Raw genomic sequence first — 8,601 nt, 5'->3', positions numbered from 1 at the left:
AAATGGCAAGAGAAAGGAGACCATAAAGCAGTGACCAGAGCGGAGAGAAAGGCCAGATGGGAAAAGCCAGGAAAGTCTATGGGGATCAGGGTCCATGCTTTGCCTTGACTCTCCTATAGGTGCTGCCCTGGCAAGCACAGAACTGCACTGCTGCAGGCTTGAAACTGCACATGCACATGACCTCATTTCTATCAGTCTACCGCCACTGGACCACTCCTATTTCATTTACCCCAACAGCTACCTTTCATGTCTCCTCTCCAGGGCTCCTGATCATCCTCTACCAGCACTCCTTTTATTTTATTTTGTGTTGCTAACAGCTTTATTGGGATGTCTCTAAGACACAAGGTAAGTCACTGTTTAAAATGTTCAGTCCAGTGTTTATTAGATCATTCAGAGTGAATATTCGATTTTAAACCATAACCATAATCAATTTTAAACCATTTTGTGACCTTAAAAAATAAGTCTTATTCCTTTTAGCTATTAGCTTACCCCCACCCCTCCCACTATTTTCCCTAGCCCATAGTCCTATCCGAAGCAAACCCCCTACCCTCATGTCAATTCAGATTGAGAGCAACCGTACATAGAGTTTCCAAGCTTTTGAATCTTGATGGGAACAGATAGCCTCACCTTCCTCCCATGGAGTGGCTGATGTGCTTGAACTACTGACTTTGTAGTGAAGAGAACAAAGCTGAGCCCACTACTAGCAAGGCTCCTTCTAGTCCAGTGGTTCTCAACTTGTGGATTATGACCCCTTTGTGGGTAGAATGACCCTTTCACAGGGGTGGCCCGATTCATAAGAGTAGAAAATTACAGTGATGAAGTAGCAACAAAAATAATTTTATGGTTGGGGGTCACCACGGCATAAGGAACTGTATAAAGGGTGGTGGCTTGAGGAAGGTTGAGAACCACTGTTCAATAGCCCTCAGTGTCAGCGAGTAAGTTCTGACTTATAGTGACCCTATAGACCACTTTCAGAGTCCTAGTGGTGGAGTGGTTCAGATTGGCCTTAGATCCTCATGGTCAGCAATACATCTCATGGTTGGCAGTTCAAAACCACCCGCAGTTCCTTAGGAGAAAAACTGGGCTTTCTATTCCTCTGAACAGTCGCAGTCTCAGAAACCCACAGGGGGTCACTAGGAGTCAGCAATGGCTTGATGGCAGTGAGTTTGGTTTGGTATAAGGCACGGTAGATCTGCTCCGGTGAGTTTCCAAGACTGTGACTCCACAGTAGAAAGTCTCCTCCTTCTCCTGCGGAACAGCTGACTGGGCAATCAGCACCTTGACGCTAACCCACCAGCCCCAGTGAGTTCCTTTTTCATAGCCTTAGGCGACCACTAATGTACTGTACATACTCGTGTATGAGCCGAGTTTTTCAGCACAGTTTTTATGCTGAAAAAGCCACCTTCCACTTATTCTCGAGTGAGGGTCCCACTGACCTGTTCACCGGTGCAGTGTAGACGTTCTCCGGTCCCTCCTGCTCATCTGCGGGCCCTGCAGCCTCTGTGGGTGGTCCGATGACTGCTGATGTCACCGCTCTTCTTTCTCCTGCACGAGGCAGCCTCTGTGTTGTCCGCACCATACTGGCCAAGAACCTGCCCGCTTCTGTGTCCTGGTACCTGGGGTGCACCGCATCTTTGTCAGATGAATGTCGAATGTGGCCGCTCTTCTTCTCCCGCTCTTCTCCAGGGCTGTGATCAATGACGGAGCCTTTACAGTCTTACCTGTGCTTGGTCACGCCCCCTTATCCGCCCAAGCATTGCCAAATTCAAGTACCAGTAAATCTCTGGTCTTGGATATTCAGTACGTTTACTTACAGTACTTAGTCTGCTATCTTTCATTTTTATTTTCTTATTAACCCCTATCGGGACCCCGTGTTGACTATGCTTGTATAGAACAGCCTGTGTTAGGGCTCATAATATACATGCTGCATTGTGTACGCACTGTTACTGCATGTGTTGCGTTAGCACTTCCCATACATGTGCGGTACTGCTGAATATGCACTAATGCATCGCATGCAGTAACACAGTGGAAACACAACACAGCGTTTCTATTATGAGCCCTAACACAGGCTGCTCTTTGTACATGATCATGTCATCACATTCTGGAATATCATCAGCCTGCATTAGGCCTCAAACGATACAAGTTGCACTGTGTACAAGCGGTAAGACAGTGTATATATTAATGCAGCACATGCAGTAACACAGCGTGTATAATTATTGTTGATACTATATTGTTTTTGTTGACCCTCTTTTCCACTTACAGAGCTAGTTTACAGTTTTTCTTTGAAATAAACATTCAAAAACATTTAACCTACTGATTCATCAATTAATGTAATTTTATTGGTATCTATTTTTATTTTCAAATTTATCAGTAGCTGCTGCATTTTCTGCCCTAGGCTTATACTCGAATCAATAAGTTTTCCAGGTTTTTTTGTGTGGCAAAATTAGGTGCCTCGGCTCATATTCGGTTCAGCTGATACTTGAGTATATACGGTAATTTCTATCTTTATATGTGTGTGTATTTTGGACATTTCTTCATATCCATTTAAAATATTTCTATGCTTTTTTCCCTTCATTTCTGTATCACAGCAAGGGTACAATGTTACTTGCAAGGTATTTATTATAAATAATATATAATCATAGTTGCATTGTTTAATGTACATTCCATTATCTAAAACTATGATTAGTAATTTCCAAGAGCTTACTTTTGGGTACATTCCTATAGTTATACTATGCAGGATGTCACATTATATTGATCATTTTAGTATTACCATGCAAGCTGTGTTTTACATGAAAGGTAATTATGGCAGTTGTACATTACATTATATAAATCAGAATGTATTACAAATATTAATTTGGGTAGCAACACCAACCTCTTTATATAGAATAGATGAAAAAAAACCCACCTCACCAAAATACTTAATTTCCATATAATTATGTAGGCCATCTATTTGTGGGATAAGTGACCAGCTAGTGGTGTAATCTGCACTAATGCCAGGATAATTCTTCATGAACTTGGAGGAGAGTTATTCAAAGCTCCTTTGGGGAGTTATTCTAAATAGCAGCTCCTCCATTTTCTTCTGACAAATCAATAATATGACCCACCAAAACGTATTTCTAATGCCTTTATCTAATGATTCATTGGTAATATTGTTGGTCTATTACATATACACCTGAATTTACATTTATGTCAATGATCTTTATAATATTATACTTGCTTTCTGGGTCCTCTCATAGCTAACATTGTTGGATTATACTTGCTTTCTGGGTCCTCTCATAGCTAACATTGTTGGCTGCCTACAAGTTTTCATTCCTTGTTCCTTCTTTAGTAGGTGGCTTTGTTTCTGGCTGTCAGGGGTAGGCAGATTACTGAGACTTGGGCAATCTCCTTAGTCTTCTTTTGAGGGTGGAGTACAATCCATACCAATGTAATATGAAGGGTCAAGTCCTCTTTAACCTGGAGTCACAATGCTGCCAAAGTCACCATTGGCTATTATCTCTATCATATGGTGAAAGACCATATCTAGGGTAAAATAAAAATACAAAGTGAAATAAAACCCAGAGAATAAAGATGTTGTTGTTTGGATTAAGTCATGCCTGATAATAGCGATACCCTTGTTATTCCAAGTTATTTGAGCCAATAAATTTCTCTTGCAAGTCAGCTGGTATCCATTGGGTTTCCGACATTTCCAACTGATAAGTTCTGACGCTATCAATCCTGAGGTTAACTACTGACCAAAGATAAGTTTTCATTAAACATTACACACTGAAGTACATAGAATGAGTCTATATTTAGTATGTGTAAATGAAATGTCAGCATATGCACACACATCTAAAACCGTTTAATTGGCATCATATATCATGTAACATAATCATTCAGTTATATGAAGAAGAGTTATACAATCATCACTACAATCAATTTCAGAACATTTTCTTCTCCTACTCATTATTGTTAGCTACCCATGTGCTCCCATCATTCCCTGCCATGCCCCTTGGTAATTATTAATCCAGGAACTGTCTCTGTGGGTCTGTTATCCTGGATTTCACAGATAGAAAAATCATACAAAACACAAATAGGAAGCAAGCAACCCAGCCCCCCCGCCCCCTAAAAAAGGCACAATGACGAAGCAAAACAAAGAAAAACCCCAATCAAAAGGGAAGCAGAAAATATTAAAAACAGCTCATTGGATTTGGATTTTAATACTCACAATCCTTAGGTTAGTTGATGCCTCAGACATCAGCCATAATATTTTGAGATTCATTCAAATACTCCTAGTACTGAAAACTCTTAAAGAACCCCAGAACTTTTATTATGGTGACAGCAGTCATGGAAGAGAAGCAAAATATCTCAAAATGGTCAATGTCTTTCTTTTAAAACTTTCAGGATAAGATTCTTATGATTTTCCTGATATAGCATTGTTATTGAATAACCCAATAATTAAATAAAAGTGTACATCTCCCTCAAACATTCACATATATACATCACCATGTAAACAACATAAATCCATATTACTCTTGGAAATGCCATTGTGACATTTATAGATGTAGTTTTAACTCACCAGGTACTTCTCCAGAGAAAGATGTGGCAGTCTGCTCCTGCAAAGATTACAGTGATGGAAACTGTGAGGCAATTCTACCCTATCTGTGTTAGTCTGGGTAGACTAGAGAAACAAATTCATAAACATGCATATGGGTAGAGGTTTATATACAAGAGCAATTGAATATTGAGAAAACATCCCAGCCCAGTATAGATCAAGTGTATAAGTCCAATATTAGCCCATATGTCTGACACCAATCAGTAACATCCTCCTCAGACTCATGAAACACATGCAATGATGCTGAATGCAGGAAGATCACAGGCCAGTGGGTGGGAAGTATTGTGGATCCAGTGGCATTGTAAGCATCTCAGCACTGGCATGGGTCTCCAGATGGCTCCTACAGCTCAGGACACTAGTGTTGTTCCATGTGTCTTCTTGACAGGGATGTCTCACAAGGAGTGAGCAGAGAGAGAGAATGTCTCCAGCATTCAAGGTGGAATACAGGAGTTCCCAGAATCCTCAGGAGAATGCCATGCCCACACAGAGGCACTATTGACTATGACCTGATTGACAGCCTAGACTCCACCCCTTCACTCTGAATTGTCAAATTGACACCATATTATGTAACTACCACACTACCCTACAGTACTGCTTTAACTTGGAATTTATTCTATGGTCATGGGTTTTCAGAGTTATTCAATGCTTAATTATATCCTGAAGAAATTAAGAAGAGTTAAGCTACTTGAAGCTCTTGCAACAACCAAATGGTGAGTATACATAGTTTATGTTGAGACTAATGATAAAATTTACCTTTGGATTTAGATGTTTAAAGCATTTTAAAGAATTGTACAATATAATAGCTTACTTAAAAGGGGGGTGGTTCAAAAAGTTTTGGAGAAACAGAATTGAAAGATAATGGAATTTTTCCATAAACTTAAAAAAAAAATTAAATCATTTTATTGAGGGCTCGTACAACTCTTATCACAATCCACACATACATTCATTGTGTCAAGCACATTTGTACATTTGTTGCCCTCATCATTCTCAAACCCTTTGCTTTCCACTTGAGCCCATGGTATCAGCTCCTCATTTTTCCCTCCCTCCTTGTTCCCCTCTCCTTCATGAACACTTGATAATTTATAATTATTATTTTATCCTATCTTACACTGCCCAATGTCTCCCTTCACCCACTTTTCTGATGCCCATCCCCTAGGGAGGAGGTAATATGTAGATCCGGGTAATCGGTTCCCCCTTTGTACCCAACCTTCCCTCCACCCTCCTGGTATTGCCACTCTCACCACTGGTCCTGAGGGGTTCATCTGTCCTGGATTCCCTGTGTTTCCAGTTCATATCTGTACCAGTGTACATTCTGTGATTTAGCCAGGTTTGTAAGGTACAATTAGGATCATGATAGGGGTGGGAGGGAGGAGCATTTGAGAACTAGAGGAAGGTTGTATGTTTCATCGGTGCCACACTGCACGCTGGCTGACTCGTCTCCTCCCCATGACCCCTCTTCAAAGGGATGTCCAGTTGCCTACAGATGCACCTTGGGTCCCATCCTGCACTCTTCCTCATTCACGATGATATGATTTTTTGTTCTTTGGTGCTTGATACCTGATCCTTTCAACACCTCATGATCACACAGGTAGGTGTGCTTCTTCCATGTGGGTTTTGTTGCTTCTGGGCTAGATGGCCGCTTGTTTACCTTCAAGCCTTTAAGACCCCAGGCGCTATATCTTTTGATAGCTGGGCACCATAAGCTTTCTTCACCATACTTGCTTATGCACACATTTGTGTTCCATAAACTTTTGAAGTCCCCTTATATCCATATAATGAACAAATTGCCCCAACTCTTTATTATATATAGAACTTAGGCTTTAAACTGTGTATTCTGTGCAAGTAACCCCTCTTTTTGGGAGCTTACCATTCCAAGTACAGGACCCAGTCTTCACACCAACTACATACAGATCAATGCACCGTTCATCTTTTCCACTCAGCTCTGGCCCTGAGGAAGTTGATTTCTGTACCAAAGAAGTTACTGTTATTCAGATAGTTAGGACGTCCTTCAGTAGGATATGCAATGGAGGTGGGAATGAGGCGCTTCCTAACTCACCAAACCAACCAAACCTATTGCTGTCTAGTTGGTTCTGACTCGACTCATAGAGATTCCATTGGATGAGTAGACCTGCTGGATAGAATTTTCAAGGCTATACATTTATTTATTTTGAAGGAGTTTTTATGTTGGGGGAGAAAGAGGAGACTTTCTACTCTCATAAAGACGTACAGCCTCTGGCACCCAAAGGGCCAGTTTTACTCTGTCCTGTAGCATTACTACGGGTTGGCATTGACGGCCTGGCAGTGAGAAGTAGGTAATCTCTTGAGGAGACCTGCCAGGTGGATGATTAGGATAACAGTTTCCAAACAGCTCACCTCACAGCATGCAGTCCCACGCTTCACTCCTTTATCCTGTGGAGCAACTCATAGGTTTGGTCTTTCAGTTGGCAGCTAAGCACTTTAACCACTGCAATATCAGGTCTCCTTAGAAGCTACACTATTGAAGGCAAAATGACAAACCAGGAAATATATTTTGTTCAATTACAATATCTAGAATTATATCTTGGCTCCAGGATATTGGGAAATAAGTTTTCATTAATTTCCTTGGACAACAAGGAGACAAATGATTTTGAACACTGATATTTTGATGCTGAAAACACTTCCTCAGAGATACCTGAGCTACACAAAACACCTCATTGCTACAGTGGGGACCTCAGATATATATAATATATACATGAATATATATATATTCACTTACAAGAGAAAGATTTATAAAACGTGGGCTTCAAGGTACGAGGAGTTCTATTTGCAATCTACATTTTAAATTATTTTTGCAAGGAAATGGATCCATCATAAAACATGTATGATGCACACTTTTTCAAGGTTAAAAGAACAAAGGGGATGTTTAGGTGCCTAAGAATCTCTTCATAAAGAGTGATTCTTGAAGAGAGACATTCCCCATAGCACAACAGGAAGTTCCCTGTCCTTAAAACAGCTAAAGTTTTTTTCTTATATAAAAAATGTAAGTGATATACATTTTGCCACAAAGTTTGCATCCAAAAATAGCTAAAAGTGCTGTTGTTTTATTATTGTAGTTATTTTAAGTGATCAATAAGACTTTCTTGATTTTCTCCAGTAAACAAAGGTGAGAATTGTAACTGACACATGGAAGGAAGCATCGGTGGAATGCTACAGGCAGTCTCCCAACTTTAACCCTTCCTTTATGAAAAATTTCAGGAGTCTGCTGAATGGATTCTTTTTTCTTTCAAAAACACACATTGAAATACTTGATTTAAATAAATAACTCACTATACAAGCTATAATTGCCATATGGATGGCTTAGCACAGTGCATGAATTTCCTAAATTGAGTCAGTACCATTTAAAAAAATGTAATAGTAGTTGGTTTAAAATATCTTAAGCAACTCTGCAAAAATATTTTAGAATTTAATACATGTCACTGTTTTGTTATATGGTCACTTTTTGAGTAATTTATTTATTTAATCAGTCTGTGCTGCTTACCACAATTTTGGCCTCTTATTGTTTATTCTTGTTTTTAACTGATAATGTGTGTCCATACTGCTATTGTTTCCTTTTTGATAATGTCTGCAATTTTTCCTCTGTCCTAGCTTTAATCCCATAGAACTAAAAGCAACCCAAAACTATAGAGGAATGGATAAACAAGCTCTGGTATACTCATATTATGGAATTTTATGCATCAATAGCAAACAATGACAATGCTCTTAAACATTACAAAATGTGGACAAAACTAGAGAACATTATGCATAGCAAACTCAATCAATCTTAACAGATGAACTTTTAATATCACCACTGTTATAAGGAAAAACAAAGAAGAAGAACTGTGGTTTATATACCAATAGACAAGGCTTTGATGACTTTGAGGAGCTCAGGGATGGGGGCAGGAACAGGAAGAAGAGAGGAATGGGGGAGACAAAAAAGAAGTAGAGCTTAACAGAATTTATATATACATTACATAGCCCATCTCAAGAAT

This window comes from Echinops telfairi, unplaced genomic scaffold (genome assembly GCF_000313985.2).
Source record: "Echinops telfairi isolate 266 unplaced genomic scaffold, ASM31398v2 ScPeMD7_23;HRSCAF=83, whole genome shotgun sequence".
NCBI classification, from domain to species: Eukaryota; Metazoa; Chordata; class Mammalia; order Afrosoricida; family Tenrecidae; genus Echinops; species Echinops telfairi.
Note: the sequence above shows the minus strand (reverse complement) of the source record.